Consider the following 24,610-nt stretch of genomic DNA (forward strand, 5'->3'; position numbering starts at 1 on the left):
AAAGAGAAAGGGGGAACCATTTGAAAGAGGTGATTTTTTTTTGAGAGAGAGCTCCTCGTCACCTCAAAGTTCTGCTTCTATGCGCGGGAAGAGATGGAACGAGGTATCAGGGTTGGGTAGTAAAAAAAGGGAGTGGATCGGGGAGGAGGAGGAGGAGGAGGAGGGTGTAAATTCAACACGGGGGGAGCTGGGTGAGGAGAATATCAATCGGGCATGCGGCGTAGAGGCAGCCTGCCACGGTCCGCTCCAGGAGAAAGATTAGAGAGGGGATCAGTGTCATCAGCAGCAGGAGAGTAATGGTGCGGGCCAGGTTCAAGGCTGGAGCCAAGAACGTATCGGCATCGCAGCCACCCCCATCCCATCACCCCTGCGCCGACACCTCCCTACATGAAATAGAGGTTAACCGCCAATCCAGACTTTTTCCCCCGTCTTTTACTGAGTGTGAAAACTACCGCTGGGAGTCTCAGGACAATTTTTATATAGGATTAGAAAACAAAAATCAATATTTAATTATCTTTGAGCTTTTTGTGTCACTGCATCTTTAGGTCAGTAAGTGTTCAAGAGCCAGGGTCGCCCCGGCACTGTAAGTGAAGGAGTCGTTAAAGAGCCAGTATCTTTTTTTTCCCTTTTTTTTTTATTACAGCTTTCATTGCACAAGGTTAAAGTTTCATGGAGCTGCTTTGTTGTATATAAATATCTGAAATGAATAGGTTTTAAAATGATGGAATTATTGATTGTTGAATGGGTAGTTTTACATTGTCTCGTTTAAACCAAAACCTTGTGTTGCCACAGTGATAAACATAATGGCAGCTCCATGCTTTGATCTTAAACTTCCAGATTAGTCCAGTTATAAATTTTTATCTCACTCTAGAGGGATGGTCGACAGCCCAACCATCATCGCTGGCCCTTTACACAGCAACATACATCCCTGCACATAGACTGCGTCCACCCCAGTAGATAAAACACTGGCTGTTTACGTGGCTCTCAGACGCTGTATTGGATTAAGGTGGCTCTTTAGCTTTTTTTTTTTTCCCTGTGGCAGTGGCCGATGAGCCCGTGGAGTGGATGTGACGGCCGCTTAAGCGGTGACAAGCAGAAGGTCAGTGTCGCTGATGAAGGAGTGAGGCCAGCTGGCCCTCTGATGTAGCCATCCTTTAAAGCACCGAGAGAATCTATCCTGTTTAAGGCAGACACCCAGACAGACATGGCCGGGAAAGACAGCAAGGGGGGCAGAGAGAGAGAGAGAGAGAGGAGGGGGAAGAAGAGACAAAAGGAAGTGGGCAAGGTAAAAGGAGTGGCAGAGACAGAGAGCTTAAATGTCCCCATTCTGATCAGTACCTCTGTAGCAGGCAAAATGTTCCCCAGTCCCCTGGGCCATTTATTAAAGTGATGAAGAGCAGAGTGGCCCACTATGAATCAGACTCCCCTGTCTGCTATGTGCTGCATAGGGATACTCATGGCCACATACTCTCCTCACTTTGATTGCAGCGATGCTTTTGTAGCCTGCAAGAGGAGTCAGAGTTGTCGTGGGAGAGTCTGAGGGAGCCAGGTGACAGGAAGGGAGAGGGGAGAGGAGGCCTTTCTCTGTGGATACACATTAGCCTAGTTGTGCATATTAGATTAGATCAAATTAGATGAAACTTTAACGATCCCTGTGGGGATACTGGGTCATCCACACTGCAGGAAATAAGATTAGTGTGGTGAAACAAACAAAATAAACAGTTGCAAAATTATTAAAAGGACTAATATACTGAAAAATAATAAAGCAAATTACTAAAAAAAGGAGGCTAAAAATACAGTGTATTCATTAACAGTTTCATACGTTCAGATAAATGTGCAACTAGCTGGTGTGACTAAAGGCAATAGCACTTGCAGAGCTATAATATGCCTGTACTTATGAACCTCTTTGCATTATTCCTGCCCTCTTTACCCACATTTGCACTCTTCACGCTGTATTTGTGTGTGTGCATGCGAGGCTGTGCTGCACTGTGCTGAGCCAAGCCAGGCTACACCATCCATATGCCTCATTTCCCTTTATGAGAATGAGGGAAGTCCCATACGCTGATTATCCTATACATAGCCAGTTGTAATCATAGGCCAGTGGAAAGTAGAGAGGGCTGTGTGGGGACAGGCCCTGATACAGTATCGCACTATCACACATGTTTGGACTAGACAGAGGGAGGAAAGGGAAAAATTAACAATGCCGATTTAGATTTTTCGTCATGGTTGTGTAGTTTAGTGAATGGAGGAATTCTGCCTCTAATTATGAGGTTTCTTAGTACAGATTTGTGCAGCTGTGAGAGGATTAACATTCGTGAAACATACATGAAGATACAGGTGCAGATACACGGCAACACCCAGCACTGCTCCGAAGCCTTTTCTAGAGAACTTCTGAAGGTGTTATTGTCGAACATATGAGTGAGCTGTCAGGATATTTCCTCCACCTAACCCCCTCTCTGTCTTTCACCTCCCTCCCTCCCCTCACCACCTCTCTCCCTCTCTTTGACACCTTCCCTCAGCGTAATACACACCAGCAAGCAATCGATACATACTCAGCCGAGAGCCAGGAGGAATTGTGGCAGTGTAGGCACCACACATTACAGGGTGGCCAAGGCCAATAAGCTGTGGAGGGGAGAAGGAGAAGGACAAAATGGGAGCTAAGGCTAAATAACAGCGTCTACACACTGACTTCTCCTGATGAGTAGAACGCCTTTTTATCTTTTTCCTTTTTAAACCACGCATTAAGCATTTATTTTTCACGAGCGGTGACGTTTATTCAAATTTGCATAGATGCTGTCATTTTGATCGCACTGACATCAATTTAGGGGCGATCTGATCCCTTTTTTAAAATACTCTCTCGCCACCCACATTATTATGCTTATTATTGTTGCGAATGTGATGAAATGCGCAGAGCACCACAGCAAGAGATATGCCACTATGTTTCCATAGCAACATATCACACTGCCACCGCTGCATCATACACTCAGATGACAGACACAACCTATTAAGCCCTCTGAGATATATGAATACTGTCTGTTTGCGTGTGAGTGAGAGTGTTAGTGTGTCAGCGTACACCCCCACGAGTCTGTACGTGTCTGAACTTCACATTTTTACGCCAAGTAAGGAAACTTAAGTTGGATTGTAAGAAGAAAATGCCACTTATAGTATTTATATGTAGAACATGTCATTAATTTCATGGGATTTATTTTAAAATGCTGCAGAAAATCACAGCAAAACCTGGTTTATTTTATCAATAAATTTCTATATGTTTATTTCATTTATCCCAGGGTAATTCCCCAGAAGCAGTGTGGAACTGACTCATAACACTAAGAACTAAGAGGGGGCCTTGACCAAAACAGTTAAGCTAAACTGTTCTCAATGGGAAAAAAAACAACATACATATTTTCCCTCTTGCCTCTGGTGTTAATTATCAGATTGTTTTGGTGTGAGTTGCTGAGTGTAAGAGATATTGGCTGTTGTGGTTTGCCTTCTTTTCCACCAACATTTCCAAGAACTTTTATCACCAGGAATTTATTTACCTTGGTAAAAGAATTCCTGGTAGTCTGTGTGGTTTGCGTTTCCACCGCACCTCAAAGTTCCAGAAAATTTATTCAAATCAGGCTGATGATGTAGATGATTCAGTGTGTGTCCTGTATTTGGCTCCACCAGCTTGGTTGCTTACATGCAGGTGTAGAGTTGGGGCTGTTTGTCTCAGCCAGCAGCTAAGTTAAAAAGTATTATAAGACAAATATCAAACTGAGTTAGTCTCCATACAGACAGCCGTCATTTGAGCATATTAGTAACGATTCACTGTCAGCTGAACTAGTGTGCTGTCCTTGTGTAAGACATAACGTTAGCTTCTTACCTGCTAACGGTTAATGTCACTTACAGTAAAGAGTGTAGCTGCCGTCAACTCGAGTAATTTTCGAATTATCTTCACTTTGTTTCCACTGCAGCCGCTTGGCTGTTCACCGGTTACCGTGTTGCATTTGGTGTGTGTGTGTATGTGGAGGAGATCAGCGCCAGCACAGAGCACAGAGGAGAACCGATACCGTTACTGCTTATCAATACTATGGTCATTGATATTTTAGTAATTTAGCTAATTTAGTGCCAGGTTTCAGTACCCATCCAATGACGTGAAGCTTGAAGAAATGAAATAAAGTTTGTAGCGGCTGCCTGTGCCAGGAAGCGCGCAATGCTGCAAGTGTGTGCTCCACCAACCAGCGTTCATCAGCAAACTGCCCCGCCCCTCAAGAATTCCGGGTAATCTGAGAAGTCCTACCCTCCTAATAGGTACTTTTTTCAAGGAAAGTTTGGGGTTGAGGAAAAGTTTTTTTACCCGGGTAATTTCAGTGGAAACGCACCAAGGTTTTTCAAAATCCCGGGTAATTTAAAAAAGTTCCTGTAGTGGAAAAGAGGCTAATGTCTTTTTCCAGAAATCATGTCTGGTTACTCAAGATAATCCACAGACCTACTTGTGATCAGTTTCATGTAGGAACTATTTTCTTTCTACTGAACTACACCCCTTGTCCATCGGTAGATCCACACTACCTTCTGCGTGGTAAGAGGCTGCAGTTAGCAGGTGTAGTTCGGTAGAAAGAAAATAGTTCCTACGTGCAACTGCTCACAATAAGGTCTGTGGATTATCTTCAGTAACTGGGTCATAATTTCTGGAATGAGACACTGCTGTTGAGTTTTTAATATGTATTTTACTGGCGCTTTGAGCACCACAAGCCGAGTGCCATTTGATTCCATTATATTCAAGAGAAGGCAGACACCTCTATGGCCGATATCTCCAACACTTGGCAATTCACACCAAAACAATGTAGGCTGATAAACCGCACGACTGGTAAGAGACAAATATGTATATTTGGTTTTAGGGTGAACTGTCCCTTTAAGTGCCAGGATGTCATATACTGTTCCTGAATAGTGCATATCATTCATTCACTTTATTATCCAGAACACCAGATTCAGTGTTGCTACACTGTCAGTATCCTATTATCCACATTTGTTTGAGTGATTGCTGCGTGTGCATTAAAAACTTTACAGACTTGTCAGCTATTATAGAAAACATACTTTGACATCTCGGTGCAGTTACTTTAAATTCAAGACATTTTAACCAAAACCATTTTTTGTCATAGCCTAGTCTCCATAGTTACAAACAAATATTGTCATACACACTGGGTAAGTATGACTCAATACAAGTGGAGATGTTGCACTTTATTAGCATTGGGGAAACTTAGTAAATTCTAAATGTGTTATGCAACAAACTGTTCCTCAATGTCAATTTTCTGTATTTTGTTTGTCACACATTAGATAAGCCAGCATGGTTTTTGGGCTGCCTCTAACACAAGCAAGATAGTGGAGGAGATGTGACACTGTTAGTTTGTTTTACTTTTAATAAATGCATATACTTACATCCTAAAGCTTCAAACATAACAACCAGGCTCATATGGAAGATACTAGAAAAGTGCATAACATTTTGCATCCAAATAAGTGCCATTTAAACTCCAACCTTTGAGCTTTAAAAACCTCAAATGATGAAATACTCTCATAATTACGCTCTCATCTTATACTTAATGCATACATTATATTACATTTATGATCTATCTAGAGCTGCACCTGAGCCCACCAGAAACATAATAATGCAGAAATTCAGCTGCAGCAATATAAACTAGAAACTGCTATTCTATGGTCTCTGTAAAAAGGTATTCACAGAACAAAAATATGTTTATGCAGGTGATTCAAATTAATTGATATCGTGAAATAAACAAACATATTTTTGTATACTGCGAGCGAGCACGCCGCTGTTTTATTCCGACTATTCAACAGCTGTTTCCTAATCATAAATTTAAAACGAGGACGCTGTATACTGTGTTAGTTTGTGTTTGCTCTGTGTTCTGATTGTTGGTTAAAGCACTTCACTGTTTAAGCCTCCTGCTGGTTGAAAGATCCCCTGAAGTTACTGAAAGTAAAAAGACCTCCAGCATCATCAGTCCTTCTGATTACAATCAGTGGCATCCAGACGACAGCATTTGGAAAGAATTAGATGCAAAACACCTGTCATTTTACCTCAGGAATTCAGGAGGGGAAAAAAACAACAAAAATAAGACTTTGAAAAGAGTTTAAGACGGTCATGGAAATCATTTTTAGTTTCCATATTTTGCCTTTCTAACTGCAGCTTTTACCTCTCTGCATTCTGAGGGAGAAACAGGTGCTGGGCGGACAAAATGCTTATATTATAACATTGTGATTTTATCATTTTAGACCCACACAAACACACTGTCACATAATTGCAGCAATAAATGCCATCAACAGCGAGGCTATATACACTTGGTAATGTTCTAATCACCACCACACATGGCCCAGTGACCCAAATGTCTCCGAAAAGTTTGAGTGTGACTCATCCGAGGAGTCCAGTCACTCATCCCGGCTGCTGTACTGCAGCATTTGGAGCGAGCAGCGTGGCCCACACCCACTCTGCGCCTTGGGCAGACCACCATGATCTCAGCTTTTCTGTGAATGTTTCAAGTCCGAGAGACTGTTAGCTATCAAAGTCATGCAAGTGACCACATCCACGCAGCCTGGGGGACATGTGTGGAGCACCCACACTCACACATCCTGAGAAGTGTTTGTGCAACAGGATAGGGGGCAAAGAGTCTCCCTTACAAGCATCATGCTGGAGATACTGTCAGGATTTAAAAATTAAAATTAGCTTCCATTTATCCGAGCTCTGCTGTTTTTCACTTTGTCTATTGCTTTCCTATTTATCTCCTTTCTCTCTTCTGTCCTCTTATATCTCAGTCCACTGCTGGTGTCTGGGCTAAACGTGCTCTTTGAGTCCAATCTATCTGCCCCACCTTCTCCTTCTCTCCACCCCCACATCTCCACCTTCATCTCTCCCTCCCTTTCTCCTCATCTGTCCTCGCCCCTTCTTCCCTCATAGATTGACTCTTTCCAATTACATGAGCGGTTTCTTCAATCACACTGTAACAAATTACCTGACAAATTAAAAAAACACCAGTGATATTTCTGGGCTTTAGCACGGGCCATTCTTACCCTTAATGAAATTTGCGAAGCCATACATCAGGAGTCTGTTGTCAGCCACGCACAGCTCTTCAAATCTTCCTGTTTCCCCCCTGCTGTTTTAATATGCTTTATACAGATAATTATTTCCGCAAGAAATACACATCTTGGTAGCCCATGCTCTTGCTGTTTTCTCTTTTTTTTCTAAAATATAACCCATTAAAATCGTTTAACTTTTGTATTTTTTTAATACAGATGGATTAAAGGGAACTATCTGCCTATTTGCTACATATTACAGACAGCCTGTAGATTACACCACTAACATGTAAAGGTAATGCCAGTGATTTAAGACTTACATAATTAGAGGCAGGTCCAGTTTTCTTTAATGTTAAAGTGTCTATTTGAATATTCCTCAGTGCAGCTACCGAGCATATCTCGGCGGTTTCGCTCCTCACCCTGAATTGAATGTTTAGAACATTTGAAAAATTCATGAATAATATTTTTCTACTGTCCCAGGATTAATCACAGAATAAATTTACTCGTGAAAGGATTTTCCAGTCTCTGAGAGGTGAGATTAAATGATTCAGCGTGCAGACAAATATATGTACCTGTGCACATCCATATTTCAACTGTAACTGCATGCTCATTTTTCACATTGTGTATTCACTTTAACATCCCACTCTAAATTGAGTTATAGAGGTAATGTTTCCCGTTGCACACACCTTGTGTGTGTGCGTGTGTGTGTGTGTGTGTGTGTGTGTGTGTGTGTAGGTGGGTGGATAGATTTGTGCTTTACTGCACATGCTGATTTGAGTTTACCTCTGCTTGACATTCAAAGGCTTATTGTGAGAAGTAGCATGACATACTGTAGCTACCTGGATACAGTATCGATACCTGGCATGCTGATGTAGATGAATATTGAGTGTACTTAATGTCGGACATGACATGTTATACTGTAATTTACTGTAGGCCTAAACACTACCTTCAGTCAGCATCAGCTGCGTGTACTGTATCATGATAGCAGGGAGCATTATTGAGTTGTTATGACTTTTTATGTCATGTTTTGTGCTGCTTTTTTCCTCCGCGTTGCACTAATGGCCTATTGAACCTGCCAATTCACATTCAGCTGAGTGTGCGAAAGCCCTCCTTGTTGTGAAAGGTCTTATCATTATGAACAGCTTACAGCGTCTCGGGCTGTACACAGTCTGAATACCAGTGCAGAGTTTGTGAGGGAGCTATTTTTCCCGTGAACAGAAACATTCCATCCAGAGGAGGGATTCCTGGTGCTGGATGGGGCTCAGGACGCAGAAAGCAGATGCTGGCGTTGGAGCTGTGCCAACATGTGCAGGAGACCAGGGCCCTGGATGGTGCGCATGAACAGAGAGAGAGAGAAATGTTTGCTTTTTAGATGTGAGTTTCAAATGGGGGGAAAGCTATAAAAAGCATACGTCCAGAACTGAGTCTGGAAGTCAAGGCCAGAGGCCCGTCAGACAAGCGCATATATGCAGCACTGCTCTTTTTTTGGAACATATTTACGGTATAGTTACATTTCCTCCTCTTCTGAAACTTATGACTATTCTCCAGTTCTTTACTATGGTAATATTATTTTACAGTATTTGCCACTGTGCTGTATGTAAGATGTTTCTGAAAAATACACCGCCGTTTTTAAACTTTCCAATGAAAAGTGGGTCTGTAATAGAGAAGAGTGTCCCAAACTGTAACACAGTGGCTGTGGCCTATTTACCCAAATTAGATTTAGAGCAAAACTTAAAGGTTAGTAGTTCAGATTAGTTCACATTTTGTGACCTTTTTACCAAATTTTTGAAGCTCCATTAGTCCAAAAAAAAAAGTCCCATTGGACTGAAAGCTCATTTCTCCAACAGCCTGTTATTCCAAAAACAAACGCCCATCGTTCCAAAGTCCTGTTCCTCCAAAAATACACACCAATGCCACTGATCCTGGGTGTTTTTACCAACCCTTCACAGCATTTCCTAGTGGCATTTCAGCCACTTATCCCAGGTGTTTTTACCAACCACTTGCGGCGTATCCTAGAGACATGTGAGCCACCGATCCTTATGCTTTTACTGCACTTTGTGGCGTTTCCCAGCAGTGGTTGAACCACTAAACCTGGGTGTTTTTCACCGAGCCATCCCCACTTTTTTTAGCAACTTTTATGCCACCAAAACATGATCTATTAGTTACCATAATCAAGTGGTTTCTGTGCCTTAATTTTATTACACATTCACCACAGCATTGTTGGCAAATGTGAAGTATCCAGAAACATACCATGCAAACATTTTTTCTGCCAGCTGGGTTGTCTTACTGCAGGGAGTGTATATATTTGGAGTAATGGGATTGTGGAGCAATGGCTGTTTGTTTTGGGGACAACGAGCTGTCCGGCTTTTGGTCCAGTGGGACATTTTTTGGACTAAAAGGGAATTTTTGGCCATTGGAGCAGTGGACACTCCTCTGTCTGTGCTAAGTCTTTATGCTAAGCTTAGCTGGCTGTAGCTTCACATTTACTTTACAAGAAAGCAAAAATATTACCCCAAACTATTCCTTTAATTCTAAATGACTGTGTATACCATTCAGAGAAAATTGTATTAATCAGTGTCAGATTGTTTGTGTCTCTTGTTACCACCTCTTTTGCTAAACATAAGTGTGCTGTGTGCATAATACAACATTTCACACCCCGATAAGAACTTTAAAGCTGAATCCATAACGATTCTAAAATGTCTGCTTCCTTCTTTCTTGCAGAATTTGATCAGGTCCACATGGAAATAAAAATTAACTCCGAGCTGAAATTGAATCAGCTCCCTGACCTCTGTGAGTTTTCCATGAACCCTCTCTGTGGGGTTTTTCAGGGACATAAATCTCTGGGAAACAGTCCTCCAGCCGAGCACCTGCTGGATGGCCAGACTGCTTACCTCGGCCAGAGCCCTTTAACAACGCGGCTGTGACGACTTCTCAAGGCGGCTCTCTGTTGCCAGGTCAAACTGAAACACACCTCATGTTATCCTTAACAGCACTGGTTGTGTTGGATGTACATTGTGGAATGGGTCAAGGCCAGAGTCATATCGTTTTATGATTAGCAATAACACCAAATACTGTTTATGTTGGTCATATGTGTTGTCTTAACCCTTCTATGCAACACTAGCTGTTAGCTGTTGTTTGTTAGCTTCAAGGCCTCTTTGTTGTATTGACTTAACCTTTAATTAGCCAGGACGCATGGCTGGTTTAATGACTTTGCCGCCTCAGGTCATGGCCACTGTAGGGAGCATAACAGCCTTTAACACTGGTGGTATCCTTCTGCTGATAGTAAAGATGACATTTCAGACAAAGGTATAGGAAACAGTCCATATAGTCCTTTCCTACTATAAATATCAGCTTGTATGTGTATGTTCACACACACCTACATGTGTGCGTGCACCTGCATGTGTGTTTATGACAGGCAGTGAGCGAGTCCGCTCCTCCAGTCTTCAGTAGGATGCTATAAAAGTCAAAAACCAAATCAGACCCACAGGAGTATTCTTACCAAAAAATTTCCCAGCCAGGAGAAAGCAGTAAAATGTTATGTGTTCTCTGGGAGCACTTTGAACGGAAGAACCTCGACACGACACGATGCTTGAGCTCCACTCCGGCCGTCAACATGTGATGTGACTGCGGGGAAAGCATTCGTCACTTCCTGTCTTATCAGAGACATGAGCTGAAGTTGGAATTTGGCCTGTGTTTCACACGTTAAGTGAGGTTATATTAAGTCTATTTAAGTGTGTGTTTTTCCAACAACATGCACTGTACATGTAGTTTTATTTTCTAGATTCCTCTGTTTATTTACATTGCACAGTCAGTTCTTCAGAGCCGAAATTATACGATCAGATAATACAAATTGATTAAAAAGAAACTTAGTGATTCATTTAAAGGAAATGTTTTCCAAACCAGAGGATATTATTGTAATTATGCACCCTTACAGGCATACACCCATGCAGCAGGAGAGAAAACAAAGAGGAACAAATGAAAGAAAACACGAAACAATTAAAATGCTAATTGTTTTATATGGTACCAACATGTGGAGAGGGGAGTCTGGAGGCCTTCCTTGAGAGCCTCCTCCAACATGGACTACCATTACAGCTGCTGTGTGAGTGCCAGTGTGCAGTTTTGTGAACGGGGTGTAAAGAGAAAGACTTTTTTTTTTTTTTTCATTTCCGAAGGATTTTCCAGTTTGCATCATATGCTGCTGTAAAGGTTTCAGATGAACTGTCGCTTCGAGGGCACATGCATGGATCACCACATGGAGTTTTGATTGACAGCTAATCAGAATAACAGGCTTTGATGTGAGGGACACCTAACCTCATGCACTAAAACATTCCCAACACACAGCTCCCGCGCTATAGTGCTGAGTAAACAGAAAACTGTAAACGCCGGTTATTTAACAAGCCTCCACCTCTCCATCCTCACACACCCCCTCGTCTCCTCCCACCTCCTGCCCTCGTCCTGCACCCCTGCCCCAGCATCCCCGCCTCTTTACACATTAAGTATGCATTGATTCAGCCTTCCCCTGTGTTATAAATACAGCATCGATCCGCCTCGCGATCAATAGACTCATTCACATGCATAGAGCCACTTTGATAACTCTCCTACTCTGAGTCACTCGCAATAGCATCCCTCCCTCTCTCTCCCTTTCTCTCTCCATCTTGATAGCTTGACATATTCCTCTACATCATTCATTATTTTATCCCTATAAATACATATATGTTTTAAAGACATTAAAACCAGCGGCACAAATCCCTTAGATGACAGGCACTCCAATCCATTATTTATCAAAATCACAATTACAGTGCATGAGCATGACTGCATGTCCGATACCTTCCCTTCTTGGTTACTGTCGAGAGTGACTGAGTGCATAATTGTTCAAATACGTCCTGCAGTCCAGATCTCTGGTCTCCTTCGGCAATAATTCACACACAGAGCTGATGAACAAGCTGCACGCTATTGAAAGCAGAGACATGCCTTCCAAACACCAAAATCAATTAAAGGTAAAGAATTAAAATGTTTATTAGGTGACTGATGGATTGAGAGCAGAACCACGCGCAGCACCAGATCTATGATTATTTGCTTTCTCTGCAGACATCTGGATGGAAAAGCCATTTCTGGAAAACAGCAACCAGAAAAGACTGCCCGGCTATAAAGGGAAAGCAATTCACACAAGTTACAACTGCATTTGTAATCAAAAAAGATGGAAACAAACTCCACCCGGTTTAATCAGGCTGCATGTGGTCTGCTTTAGATAACATCCAGGTGGTTTATTGCCTCTATGTGTGAATAAAACCATGCGGAAACTCTCCCCATCGCTCCAGCTGCTTAACATGACTGAGGTACTAAAAAGTGGGATTTAGAAAACTGCTTTTTCACAATTACTTTCATTTTTATTTACTATCTTTCACATTCCTATGTCCTCCTCCACCGCACTCTTCCCCTCTGAAGGAAGTGAAGGTTGTTGATGATCTTTACAGGGGTCTGTCCCTGTTGTGCACTTAAGTAGCTCCTCATTGCTTTTATGGCGACTCACTAAAACCTGTCTTGTAAAAAGCAGTCCAGGGAAGGTAAGGAAAGGTGGAACACATTCATAAAAGACAGAGAAACGGGGAGAAAAATCAATGCCCATTTCTTCAGCACCTATGAATTTTATTGACGCAGCCCGCCCCCATCACTCGGTCACAAATTTGTCAGTTTTACTTGAAAATGCTGAAGAAGAAAAGTATCATATCCAGTTTGTGTATTTGTACTTTTTTTCCTCTCAGTGCTAACATTTCAAATAAATGGGAAGAGTCAACATGAAACAGGCCTCTCTGGAAATATGCAGCTGCACATTTAAGATGACTCCTCTTAATGTCAGAACCTCACTTTACATTAGTCGGGGTGTAGAACAAGCAGAGAGATAATGTCATTTTGTCGCCGTGCTTTACAGCTACTCCGTTCTGACGGGGAGAGGTTTGCCTGGCAGTGCGTCTCATCTTAAAGATCAGCCTTAATTGTGCCAATGTGCAGGAGGACCCCGTCATCCTCAGCGGGATTCTAATTGGCTTAAACTTAGCTTAACCTTTCCGCAGCTTCGTTGTACAAGCAGTCAAAACGACATTATAAATGGATCTTTTGTAAAGCAACACAGTATGAGAAATTGTTGCACACCTCTGTCAATTACAGCAACACAGCGGATAGGCAGAAGCATGTTGCATGTGTCGTGCAATTCTGTGGAAGGAAATGAAATCATCGGTTTGGGTTGACCTCAGAAAAGCATTCAGATTTCATCTATCCACCTCTGTCAAGATATTTTATACGTACACCGAAAGAAAAAAAAATCCACTGCAATCATTACTTTCCATCAACATGCTCAAAATTCAGAGATTTTTTACTTCTCAGGTTAAAGAGTACTCTTCTTTTATTCTTCAAAGGCATGCAAATGTTCTCCCTCTCTGTCTTTTACTTACATTCCAATAAACTAGGCTTATTAAATGCATTAGGGAGAATCAAAGTTGAGGTGTGCTTTGAGTGCATTCAATGAGGGTGGTGATTGGAGCTTGGAAAAAGGGAAAAGATGGGAACCCCTCTCAGTGTCCCTGTGCCCATTACTGTACACTACTTCATTTAGCACCAATTAGATTTTCAGTTCCCTTTCTGCTGCTAATGCCCTGGCTTGCAGGGTCCATGCTAAATTAAGCACTAGATCTTCATTGCGGCCTGCAAACCAATTGATTTCGCCCCTTAATCAATTTATTTCATTAGTTATACATTCCTCTTTTTCCCTCTCGCCTCCCTCTTCGCCGTCTCGTCTCAGGAGCCGGCGTGAGGAGAGTGACCTATCCTGGAGTGTGACACGGAGGAGAGTGATTTGAATGATAACCAAATAGCTAGCACAGCCTCGGCGGTGTTTAAAGATCATATGTAAATCAAATGTCGGGGTGGGGGGGGGGAGAAATTGCTTGGTGGGGTTCTGTCAGAAAACAATTTAGTGATCGTTAAAAGGAATGCCTTGCCGTCGTGCAAACCTCCGCAAATTAAATCAATGCAGCCACCGGTCTCTGCCCCCTTTCACTTCTATCAAGCCCCTCTCCTCCTCCTCCTCCTCCCACCCTCATCTTTCTTCTCTCTCACACCAACCTAAAGATACCCACAGAGGAAGACGGAAAGTGAAAACCTAAACCTTAAAGATTCTCCAGATAAGCAAGATAAGGATGATTTTATTACTCTGCTCCAACACTGTGCAATTTTGGAATTAATAAAGGGGAAAACTGCAAGTGCTAAGCCGTGGTGTAAATAACACAAAAGGGACACAGCGTGGCACATGCATGATGACAGGCGTGATAATGCAACATGAGATGCAGGGAAGATTGAAACAGACCCCACCCAGGATGATCTCACCGTTTATCCTAATGAGATGAGTTACTATAGCAGCGCCAGACAGCTTTGCTACAGAAAGACATCACTACAGCAGTAGTTATGGAGGAAAAATACTCTAAAATGTTAACCCCCCCAAGAGAGCCAGTCATGCTTGACTCCTATCCCTAAAGCCTGTATGTGTCAATCACAGTCCCTGGGGAGAGGCTGCATGTTTCATAAGACTAAGGAAATAAAAACAAGTTGTGGAAAATCTACATTTGGTAAGATGGAGGCGACATCACTCGCGTCAACATGTTTGCAGAGTTGCGTGCCAGTGCGGGCTACTGATGTGGTTTGCAGTTGAAAAAGCAGAGTGTGTTTTTCTGTTTCTCAGCCCTTTTTCTCAAGCAGGAGTGTGCAGGCAGAGATGTGGGTGGGCTGGCATGTATGCATGCCCACATGTACGTTTGCTGTGTTGTCTGCAGGGTGTGCCGTCATACACAGTGTCACTACAAACACATACTGTGAAAAAGAAAAGAACTACCCCATGTGTTGTCTGAGACGCTTGTAACAGCACCTTTGTTGAGGATAACATGCAGGCGCTTACACATGCATCTCACACACACACACACACACATAGCCACGTAGAGATTTTGCAGTACACACTCATTGTGTCTGCTTGTCAAATGGCACCTGATATCCGCCAGCGTCTGGGAATCAAATTAAGTGAGCGACTGCTGCTGAGGCCTCCTTCTCTTTTTTCTCATCCGCCATCCCTGGGCATAATTAATTTTATCATCAGCGTCATTATTATTGTTAAATTGTTTTTCATATTTCTTCATTCCCATCCCCACCCCCCACCCCCCCACCCCCCACCCCACCCTCGCCTGCCCAGAATACCAAGTGTATGCTAATGTGTTTTGGAGATTGCCAGCGCACACAGAGATGGAGAGAGGTAGCGAGGAATGAGAATGAGAGAGGGTCTGAGATGAGGAGAGGGTGGGAGACGGAGGTGAGACAGAGAGGAGGAGGAGGAGGAGGATGAGGAGGAGGGGTGGGTGGGAAGAAGAGCAGGAGAGCAATGAGGTTGGGAGGCAGGTGGAGGGGGGAGGAAGGGCGTCAGTGGTGGGGAGGGGAGGGGGGGTGGCTGTTCAGGTGGGGAGGGGGCGCTGTTGTGAGGGGCGCATTACGTATTCCGCTGGCGTATTTGGAACCCAATTAATCAAGCCGAGGAGAGGAGAGATGCAGAAAGGATGAGATCGCCCTTCACGTTGATGAGGCCTGGCCGGGGCAAACGCTCAACCACCTGAGCTCCTAACAGCCATGCCGACACACAGGAATTATGGCAATATCTTCCCTCCTTTCTCTCTCTCTTTCCCTCAAACATACACTCCCTAGCTCTCTCTCTTCCCTCCTCTTTTTCCTCATCCCTCTCTTTGTGCTAATGTAACATAGTCTCACCTTCTCTACTTCTTCTACCAAAGCTATTTACCTTGCACATTTTTCACCCTGGAGGAGCAAAAGTCTGAGAGTTATTTTCTTTTCTTTGATCTGCTCATGTTAAAAGTTTTTTATCTAAAATGAAAATTTTGGCTTAATGTGGTATAATTTAAAACACACTGATACCACAGAGTAGAGTAAATAGGAAGAGACCTGAGAGAACGAAGGTAACTCTCATTTGTTTATCACATTTTATCTCTCGTAATTCCTTAAAGAGTTATGTTCAGTGCCACCTTCGCTGACTTCTGCAGCAGCGCAGCTCTCCCTCCTCTCCACACATTTTGGGGTCAAGCCTTGTGGCGTTCGGCCACCACCGGCGATCGTTGGGAAATTGACCGTCTCATAGAGGAAGAGAGACAGAGAGAAAAACTCCAGTCCCTCGTTGACTTAATTTGATTCCCCTCCCTAGAATGCAAGCCAATAGATCCCGTATCTACATAGTGCTCTGCACAGGGTCTATAAATATTGACCCTCCATTTCCTGTGTGTGGCGTTAATGAAGCATTTAGTATACCCACAGCATTATGGAGGACCTATGTAAAGCCACCTCTCCCTCTGTCAATGCCATCCAATCCTACACACACACACACACACTCACACACACACTTACACACACAATAGATGGACTAAGGTGCCAAGAAAACAGACTTTCAAAAGGTAGGTGAAAAGGGTCACTTTAAATGCCCTTTCAGAAGGTAAAACAGAAACACGCACTCATCAGTTTCTGAATTTGTTTTTAAAGAACCTGGACTCATAAACTGTGCACTCAAACTATGAAACTTGGTATTTCTCAGGGTAAAACTAAAAGCACCATCTGGATATCTTGCTCCCCAAACCAACCGCCTGTTGCTCCTCCATCTAAATGCTATGAAATATACTTTATTTATATCACTTTCTGTGCATGGAGCATATACTTTAAGTTAAATACATACTCCTCCTTACACAAAACATTTAGAGGTCTACAACTAATATGACTTTTATGATTTAATTTTAGCAATGCCTCTCTGTATCTATGCAGTGATGTGGAAAAAAAAGTGGGAAAAGACTGTTGATGTACAACAAAAGTGAGCAGCAGATGGATATTTGACCCCCCACAGAAGTTTGTTTTGACCAAAGGTGGCGGCGTCACCACCACTGAGCCTGAGCCAGCCTTTATTTTTATCACACATTGAGTGTGAAGGACAGTTTCCCAAAATGTCCTCTTGGAGTTTTCTTTCTATCACTATCGCTTCCCACATCTCTCTGCTGCACTCCCTCCGTCTGTCACCCCCACTTCTCACCTGTCACCCCCTCACCTCACAACCAAACACCCTCCATCCTTTTTTTGGGGGGGAAAAAATGAAATAATTTTGTTGTGGGGTCCCCGGGCGGTTTTGTAATTTCATGCCTGTGTATGATAATTTTATGCTGTCCTGCGTCGCGTAACTCAGGGCTGCCAAATGCTGACAGGTGATAAATATGATCTTTTCCGCCCCGTGTGCAACAGACCTGAAAAAAAAAAAAAAAAGACAGACAGGAGGGGGTCTGGGGTTTGGGAGCTGAGGGTTTGTAGGGGGGGTGGTGGTGGCAGAGGAGGGGTTCCTATTGCAAGAGACTGGCTGAGGCCTTGGTGGAAGCAGTGTGCACAGCAGTGTCGCCAGTGTTGGGAGCAATTTCACGGCTTGCCCACCCCACCTTCCCTCACCCACACACTTTCATTCACTTACAACCTCTCCCAACATCTCCCTTATCTCTCTTTCCCTCTCCCTCTCCCCCCATCTTTTTCGATCTCTCTTTCTCCCCTGTCTTTCCCCTCCTCCCTCCGTCCTCCCCTGCCCAGGGAACTCTGAGAGGACAAGAACCTTCAGGTAGCCTTGAACAGCAGGGATAGTGATCAGTGCATTTTTGCTTCTCTCAGGAATCATAGGAAATAAACAAGCAGACAGTTTGCAGAGGGGCAGTTTTCCACCCCGTCAAGGAGACATTTATGTGGTGAAGGGGCAGCAGAAAAGGAGAGGAGGGAGGGAGGGAGGACAAGGAAGTGACCCAAGCGTGGAGGACTGATGGTTTTCTGAGTGACGTAATTATTCGCCTCCTTGCATCGTGCAGTTAGAATGATGATATCCAGAGTAAAAAAAAAAAAAGTCCAGTGTGCACACATGTCATATGTACACAGAGTACATAGTGACCTTCACATTATGCCTGCATGTCATGTGCATTATAGTTTATAGGTTATGGCAAACACATCCTAAAGCTTCTGTCATATGCACAACGGTTGGTTCTCTCTGCAGTAAAAAGACCTATTGGAAATTCACCTTTTTGACATAAATATATTAATTCTGCCAATGTTTTTTCTGAAGTGCAGGTACAGGATCCTGATGGCATTTTAACTCGCAGTAATAGGGAAATTGAATGTGATCATTCCTCACAGCATATCTGTGGATTCTGCACCATGTCCAAGAAATCCACTCAATCAATCTGGAGATGTGGGCGAGGGGCGGGGTGTCTGCACCACCGAGGTTTCAAGTCATTAAGCAGCCAGAAATTAATTGACTTCACGGTGCTTATATGGCTGAGCGTGGGTTTAACCCAGGCACAGCAGCCTCTATTAGTATTGTACTGCATGTTCCTATAGAGCTGCAAAATTGGAGGGACACAGCGTGATTCAAGTCAGCAAAAAACGTGTCCCGATGTCCCATATAGTATGATTAATAAGGCAGTGGTGTAGTGATAAATCGCCTCAATGATACACTGTAAACGAAAGGTTAATAATGAACATGCACGCATGTGATCTGAGCTCATTACGCTGCTGATAGTTATATGTCAATAAATTTCAATATAACCTACAATGAGGTTTGTAGTTCATAAGATACTTTTCCTTGTCAAAGTGCACATGAATGACCAGAGGCTTGTGTCAGCACACACACATACACACACACACACACACACACACACGAATGAGGACCGTCCTCGAGGCTCTCTTTGACCTCTGTGTTCGATCTCTCTCTCAGAATCCAATCAGGCTGAAGTCTCCAGAGGGAGAACAGACCAGGGCAGGAGGAGGAAGTGAAGTTAGGAGCATGGAGTCAGAAAGCAACAGGAGCTTAACACATTATATCCATGCGTGCCATCAGAGCTGATGTGCTCAGAGGCAGCCGCTGCTCAGCACAGTGTGCTTGATGTTGCTTTGTACCACCAGAATCAAGACAGTTCACTGGAAAGAGACTTGGAGTGATTGCGTGTGTGTGTGCGTGTGCGTGTGCGTGTGCGTGTGCGTGTGTGTGTGTGTGTGTGTGTGGACGGTTCTGTTTAAATCTGATCTGATTTGTTTGCTTCATGCCACTTTGTGAATGGGAAGAAAGACTCTGGCTGGAGTCGGCAATTTATGAATGAAAGGAAGGATGAAAGGGCAGATGGGTGTACTGAAAGGCAGGTACATAGGCAGACAAAAAGCCAGATAAAAACACTTCAAAGTAGTTTCTTTTTCTCCCATGTGAATTTTGCAATATTTTGCTGGGGGAAAAAAATGAAGTTGTTTTTTTTTTTTTTTTGTAGTTTGAGACTCCACTTGTGTCGTTATTACAGCCACGATCAACCCGAACTGACATCTAACAGGCAGAGGAGCCAAGATGGATGTTTGGTCCAGTCTGTTTCAGCACTGTTCTTCTGTTTTATGGCCTCTAAAACCACATACGTCTTCAAAGTCAGTCCAAGTGTCATGGAAAGACTTTTTCCAGCCAAGAAAAAATAAACAAAGATATCAGAAGTTGGAGCAGCCAGTAGCCGTCCATGTTAGACCGGTAGTGCAACATTTTTTATGTGATACATATATGAGAATTACTTTTACAGTAGCTGTTTTACAATGACTTTAACTTCAAGTGATGAACAGTGCTGCTCTTATAGGTACGAACGGTTGCAGTGAGCTGGAGCTTTAAAAAATAGATATTACTGGTAGTATTAAAGGTTCAGTGTGTAGGATTTAGGGGGATATATTGGCAGAAATTGAATATAACATAATAAGTATGTTTTCTTTAGCGTATGATCTCCTGAAAATAAAGATTGTTGTTTTTTGTTACCTTAGAATGAGCTGTTTAAATCTACATAGGGAGCGGGTCCTTATACAGTACACGTTGCACCACCATGTTTCTACAGTAGCCCAGACTGGACAAACCAAACACTGGCTCTAGATAGGGCCATTTGCATTTTCACAGTTTCGTATTTCCATGTTGGCTACCATGGTTAGCAGCCTCCCTGTGATGGGAGCATTATAAAAATACAGATCTTTTTAATTTCTATTTTTTATTCTATTTTATTTTATTTTTTTAGTTTTCACAAGTTTAAAAAAAGGTGAGGACTCATTGGCAAGTGCGGGGCAGGTGGGCTGTTAATGAAGAAACAATCATTTGTAACATAAAATTACTTTATTCAGTGTTTTTACTGGTTTTAAACACCTGGTCCATTTGATTTGGAGACGAAGCGACTTCTGCAAATAATTCAGCTCCTGGTTAAAACCTCCTGAACAATGAACACTGAAGGAACTCTAACTAGGAGAAGTTTCAGCTGGCTGCAATTGTCACTGCTAGATGTCACCAAATCCCCCTAAGTCTTACACACTATTACTTTAAAAGAGGATTTTTTTTTGTCCCTGTTTTCAGGATCCTGTTCATTTTTCAGACCAGACCAGTTGTGTCCGTGCTGTTGGGCGCTTATGTTGCAGTGTATGTAGTCAAAAGTTACAAAGGTGAAAAGCATAGTATAAATCTCTCATAGTATAACTAATGTATTTACAGAGTGCAGGTGAATTGTGCAAGACACTCCCAATGTGTGGGGTAGCACTTTGTGAGTGTGTGTGTGTGTGTGTGTGTGTGTGTGTGTGTGTGTGTGTGTGTGTGTGTGTGTGTGTGTGTGATGAGAGGCAAAACTGTAAAGCTCTCCATCTGTTAAAAAAGCATAGGTAGAAAAGTGCAATATAAATGCAGTCCGATTATATAACCTAGATATTACACAGTATTGTAAGGTCAATTGTCATGTCTTTTAAATCAGAACTCATCTTTGGATGAATAGATTAGCATGTGTAGGTAGAATGAAATAATGACGGGCTTGACCCTAACTCTTACAGAAAAATCTATACGATATGCAGCGAAGGATAAAAAATGCCAATAAAGGGATAAATCAAATATATTTTGTATGAGAAATATATTCCTTTATGCTGTGACTTGACCTGCAGTGTCAGAATGTGGTTACAGAAGGCCCAGCATGCTGGACAAATCATTAAAACTATGTCAAGGAAAAATCCCAGCGAGCTTAATAAAACAGTATGATTAAAATTCAAGCAAGGATGGTAGTTATTCCACACACAATGGCTGTCTGCTTAATATACAGCAGTATGCAGGCCCCAGGTCTCTTTGTCCCAGGCCTCAGTGCTTGTAAAGAGCAAGGTCTTTTTACATTTTCACTGGGTCTGAGAAAACAAGCTGCTCACACATTCATGCTCCACAGCAGAGGAGAGTTTTTGGATGGAGTGTTGCTTCACCTCTACACACCACAAACTTCAATCCACAGAACCTGAAAGCATCTATTCTTTCTTTCTTTCCTTCCTTCCTCCTTTCTTTCTCTCTCTCTCTTCCTGTGTCCTGTGTCTGTCTGTCTTACAGGGCACTCTGTCGCTCCTTATTCTTCTTTTTCTGTATTTGTGTCCCAAATGCAGATTTCACCTTCAGAAAACAGCAGGTCTGAATGTCAAGGAGAGCAGCAGTCCCTTGCTCCAGAAACTTTTTTCTTTTTCTTTCAATAAATAAGAATCATAAGAGTGGCTCCAACTCCACACTTGACTGTCAGTAGTAAAGTATAGACAGTCTGAAAGGCATCAAACTGGGAGATATCTCTCCAGCAGCTTGATGGAGATTTGTGATAGGTGTGTGTGTGTGTGTGTGTGTGTGTGTGTGTGTGTACATACAGTATATGTGCCTGTACTGACCGTGTGTGTGTGTGTGTGTGCGCGCGCTGTCAGTTCCAGCACAAGGGAACTCCTAAACGGATCGGGTCACTGCTGATCACATGGCAGAGATAATGGTCCAAACAACCTTGACGAGAGTGGAAGAGGTCTCTCTATTTAATTAGAAACTTTAATATTTCATTCTCTGCTATGCCTCATTAGAGCCCTTCCATCACACCCTCCCAGACCCATACGCACTACCACACGGCCTTTCTGTCTCAGAGGACTCTCATTGGCCAGATTTTCTGTTCCAGCACTGAAAATCAAGCTTAAAAAGAGAAGAAAGAAAGGCAGAGTTTTTCTTCTTTGTTCACAGTTTGTCTCTTCAAAGAAAAATGTGTGTAATTCTTCTTAAATATTTTGCACAAGTCTTTTTTTTATGTAGCAGAAAAGTAGTAATGGGAGACTACAACTTGCAAGACAAGGGTCATGATGTGACGGATGCAAAAACAAAACGAGCAATGCAAAAATGTAAAATCAAAATCTAACAGAATGCAGGGTGAGTTCTAGATGTTGCTTAGTTCAGCGTATCCTCATAGAACAGTTCATATGATATTCTACGATAATGCAGGCTTGACAGTTTGTATGATATCCTACGAATTAGCGTCCTACGAATGACATCCTTATATACAATTACATAATTAATGATACAAAGGTTAGGTTTAGACAAGTAAAGTTACTGTGGTTAGGTTTAGGAAAAGAAACATTTTGAAAGCATCGCCAACTCTGTTCAGAGTTTAAAGAGAGGAACAGCAGAGGAACCAATTTAAAAACAGTTCAGACTTACTTGTAATGATCAGTTCTTACTGAATTGTGCCCATTGTAACGTTTCCAAGAAGACTGTCAAGCCCACAGTCAGTGTGGTGTTTAGATAATTTTGCTTTTGCTCAGCTGGCAGTAAAAAACATGCCAGCAGATTAGCTCGCTGCAGTGCTAGTTCGGCTACGGTCACATGACCCCTCTCTTGCTGGTTGTAGCCTTTCATCCAGAGTCTCCCGTGGTCAGACAGGTGAAAACAGCCTTGGCAGTAGTTTAATATTTGCCAGTGGGTGCACATCATATGTGGAGGCTTAAACTCTCCACTGCTGGTTGGTCACTTTCGTCTTTTCACACAGCAACCGCTCAGGTATTCCACTCAGCTCACAGTTTCATAACCATCTCCGCCATGGGACCAATAAGACCTCATCTATTCTCTCTGCTTTTTATCTTTTGTCTGGTATCACGGGGGGCTCGAGCCTGGTTAGGAGAGGGAAGGCTTTGCCCAATCACTCTCTGTCGTCCCAGAGGCCCCCCTGGCCCTAATAATGGGAGGCAGGAATGTGATGACAGGACACTTTAAGGGTGATTCTGTTCAAGGGCATGTCACTCTGTCACTGACAACACTTTAATCCTGATCAAGGCGTCTGACTGGACACTGCTCGCTCTCTCTCCCTCTGCTCCCTCACTGTATATACAGTATATACTGTGTATGTATAAAAGCACTGGAGGTACCTGTGAGAAATCAGTGGTGAGTTTCAACAGATAGTGGTTCATACTGAACTGAACTAAAAAATTAGCATGAGCTAATTAGCATTGTATTATAATTACAAAAACAACAATTCCTAGTAAATATTAACAAGGATTTATGCAAATGTATATTTATTGTATATGTTTGCATGCGATTCTGCATGTGTGTGTTTGAAAGAATTGCAAATTGTGTGTGTGTGTGTGTGTGTGTGTGTTAATGTGCATGTGTGTGGTACATTATATGTTTGTGTGTAAGCAGGCATAGAGGGGGGCATAAAATATGACGGATAATTACCAGGAAGAGGTTGGGACGCAGATGAAAAGGCCTCGTATTGATTCTTGAAAGGACCTGACAGCTCGCCTGAATGTTTTATTTCCTCCGCATTGTTTGTTTTGCATATAAAGGATTCCATTTTCTTGTGAATTTTGATTGCAGAAAAGACGGCGGACCCTCTGCCTGCTGAGGGGAGGACAAGAGCCGTGTTAACTGTTAAGAGACAGAGGAGGGATCTGGGATGCATGTGACCCCTGCAGCAGGCTGCTTTACCTGTCAAATCCCCAACAACCAGAGGCAGATGACAGACATGCAGAGGTGTATGATAATGGCCTGAAAACAAAGAAACACTCGCTGTAAGGAGGTGGAAGCTGAGACACTGGATTCATAAATATTCCCTGCTTAGAAGCTGCAGAGCTTTGTGCTCTTACATATCATGAGAGAGCAGCAGAATCCTGAGACACACACATATGCACACATTTAGGTAATGAAAAGTCAAGCGTGAAAACATGGATCCGGATCTGGTGAGCCCACCGTGAGCGCTGGAATGCATCGGCGTGTAGCGTCCCAGCCCAATGTAAACAGCCTGCGCACGTGCTTGCATGCCTCCCTCCTCTAAAGCTGCTTTCCATTTCCCCCTGGTGCCCATTTCTCCTCATTCAGACCTTTGTTCCGCCAGCTACCACAGATGCAATCCCACCACAGGATTTCATACTGTACACAAACACAGCATCCGGATCCTCCCGCCTGCAGCCCGCCCCTCTCTGAGTCCAGCTGTCCTCACCATCATGTTGTAAAGATAGCAGTCTGAGCTTCAGGTAAAGAAATTATATCAAAAATCATTTCATGTGCTGTTACATTTCAAGACACAATCATCAGATTTTCTGAGCAGATCTGTTTCAATAGTTAAATATTTCTACTTTATTGGATTTTAAATGTTTAATCACTCTCTGTTTA

At 42.8% G+C, this 24,610-nt stretch overlaps 1 long non-coding RNA gene across 1 annotated transcript in view; it reads left to right on the forward strand.

Annotated features, from left to right (window-relative positions):
* LOC125890381 (uncharacterized) overlaps positions 1 to 23,952 on the forward strand; it is a 190,862-nt gene extending 166,910 nt beyond the window's left edge. Inside the window, exon 7 of the long non-coding RNA XR_007449547.1 lies at positions 23,816 to 23,952. This is a non-coding gene — a long non-coding RNA (uncharacterized LOC125890381). The remainder of the gene's footprint in view (positions 1 to 23,815) is intronic.
* Positions 23,953 to 24,610: the final 658 nt, after the last annotated feature.

The sequence above is a fragment of the Epinephelus fuscoguttatus genome, linkage group LG6 (assembly GCF_011397635.1).
Source record: "Epinephelus fuscoguttatus linkage group LG6, E.fuscoguttatus.final_Chr_v1".
Lineage (NCBI taxonomy): Eukaryota > Metazoa > Chordata > Actinopteri > Perciformes > Serranidae > Epinephelus > Epinephelus fuscoguttatus.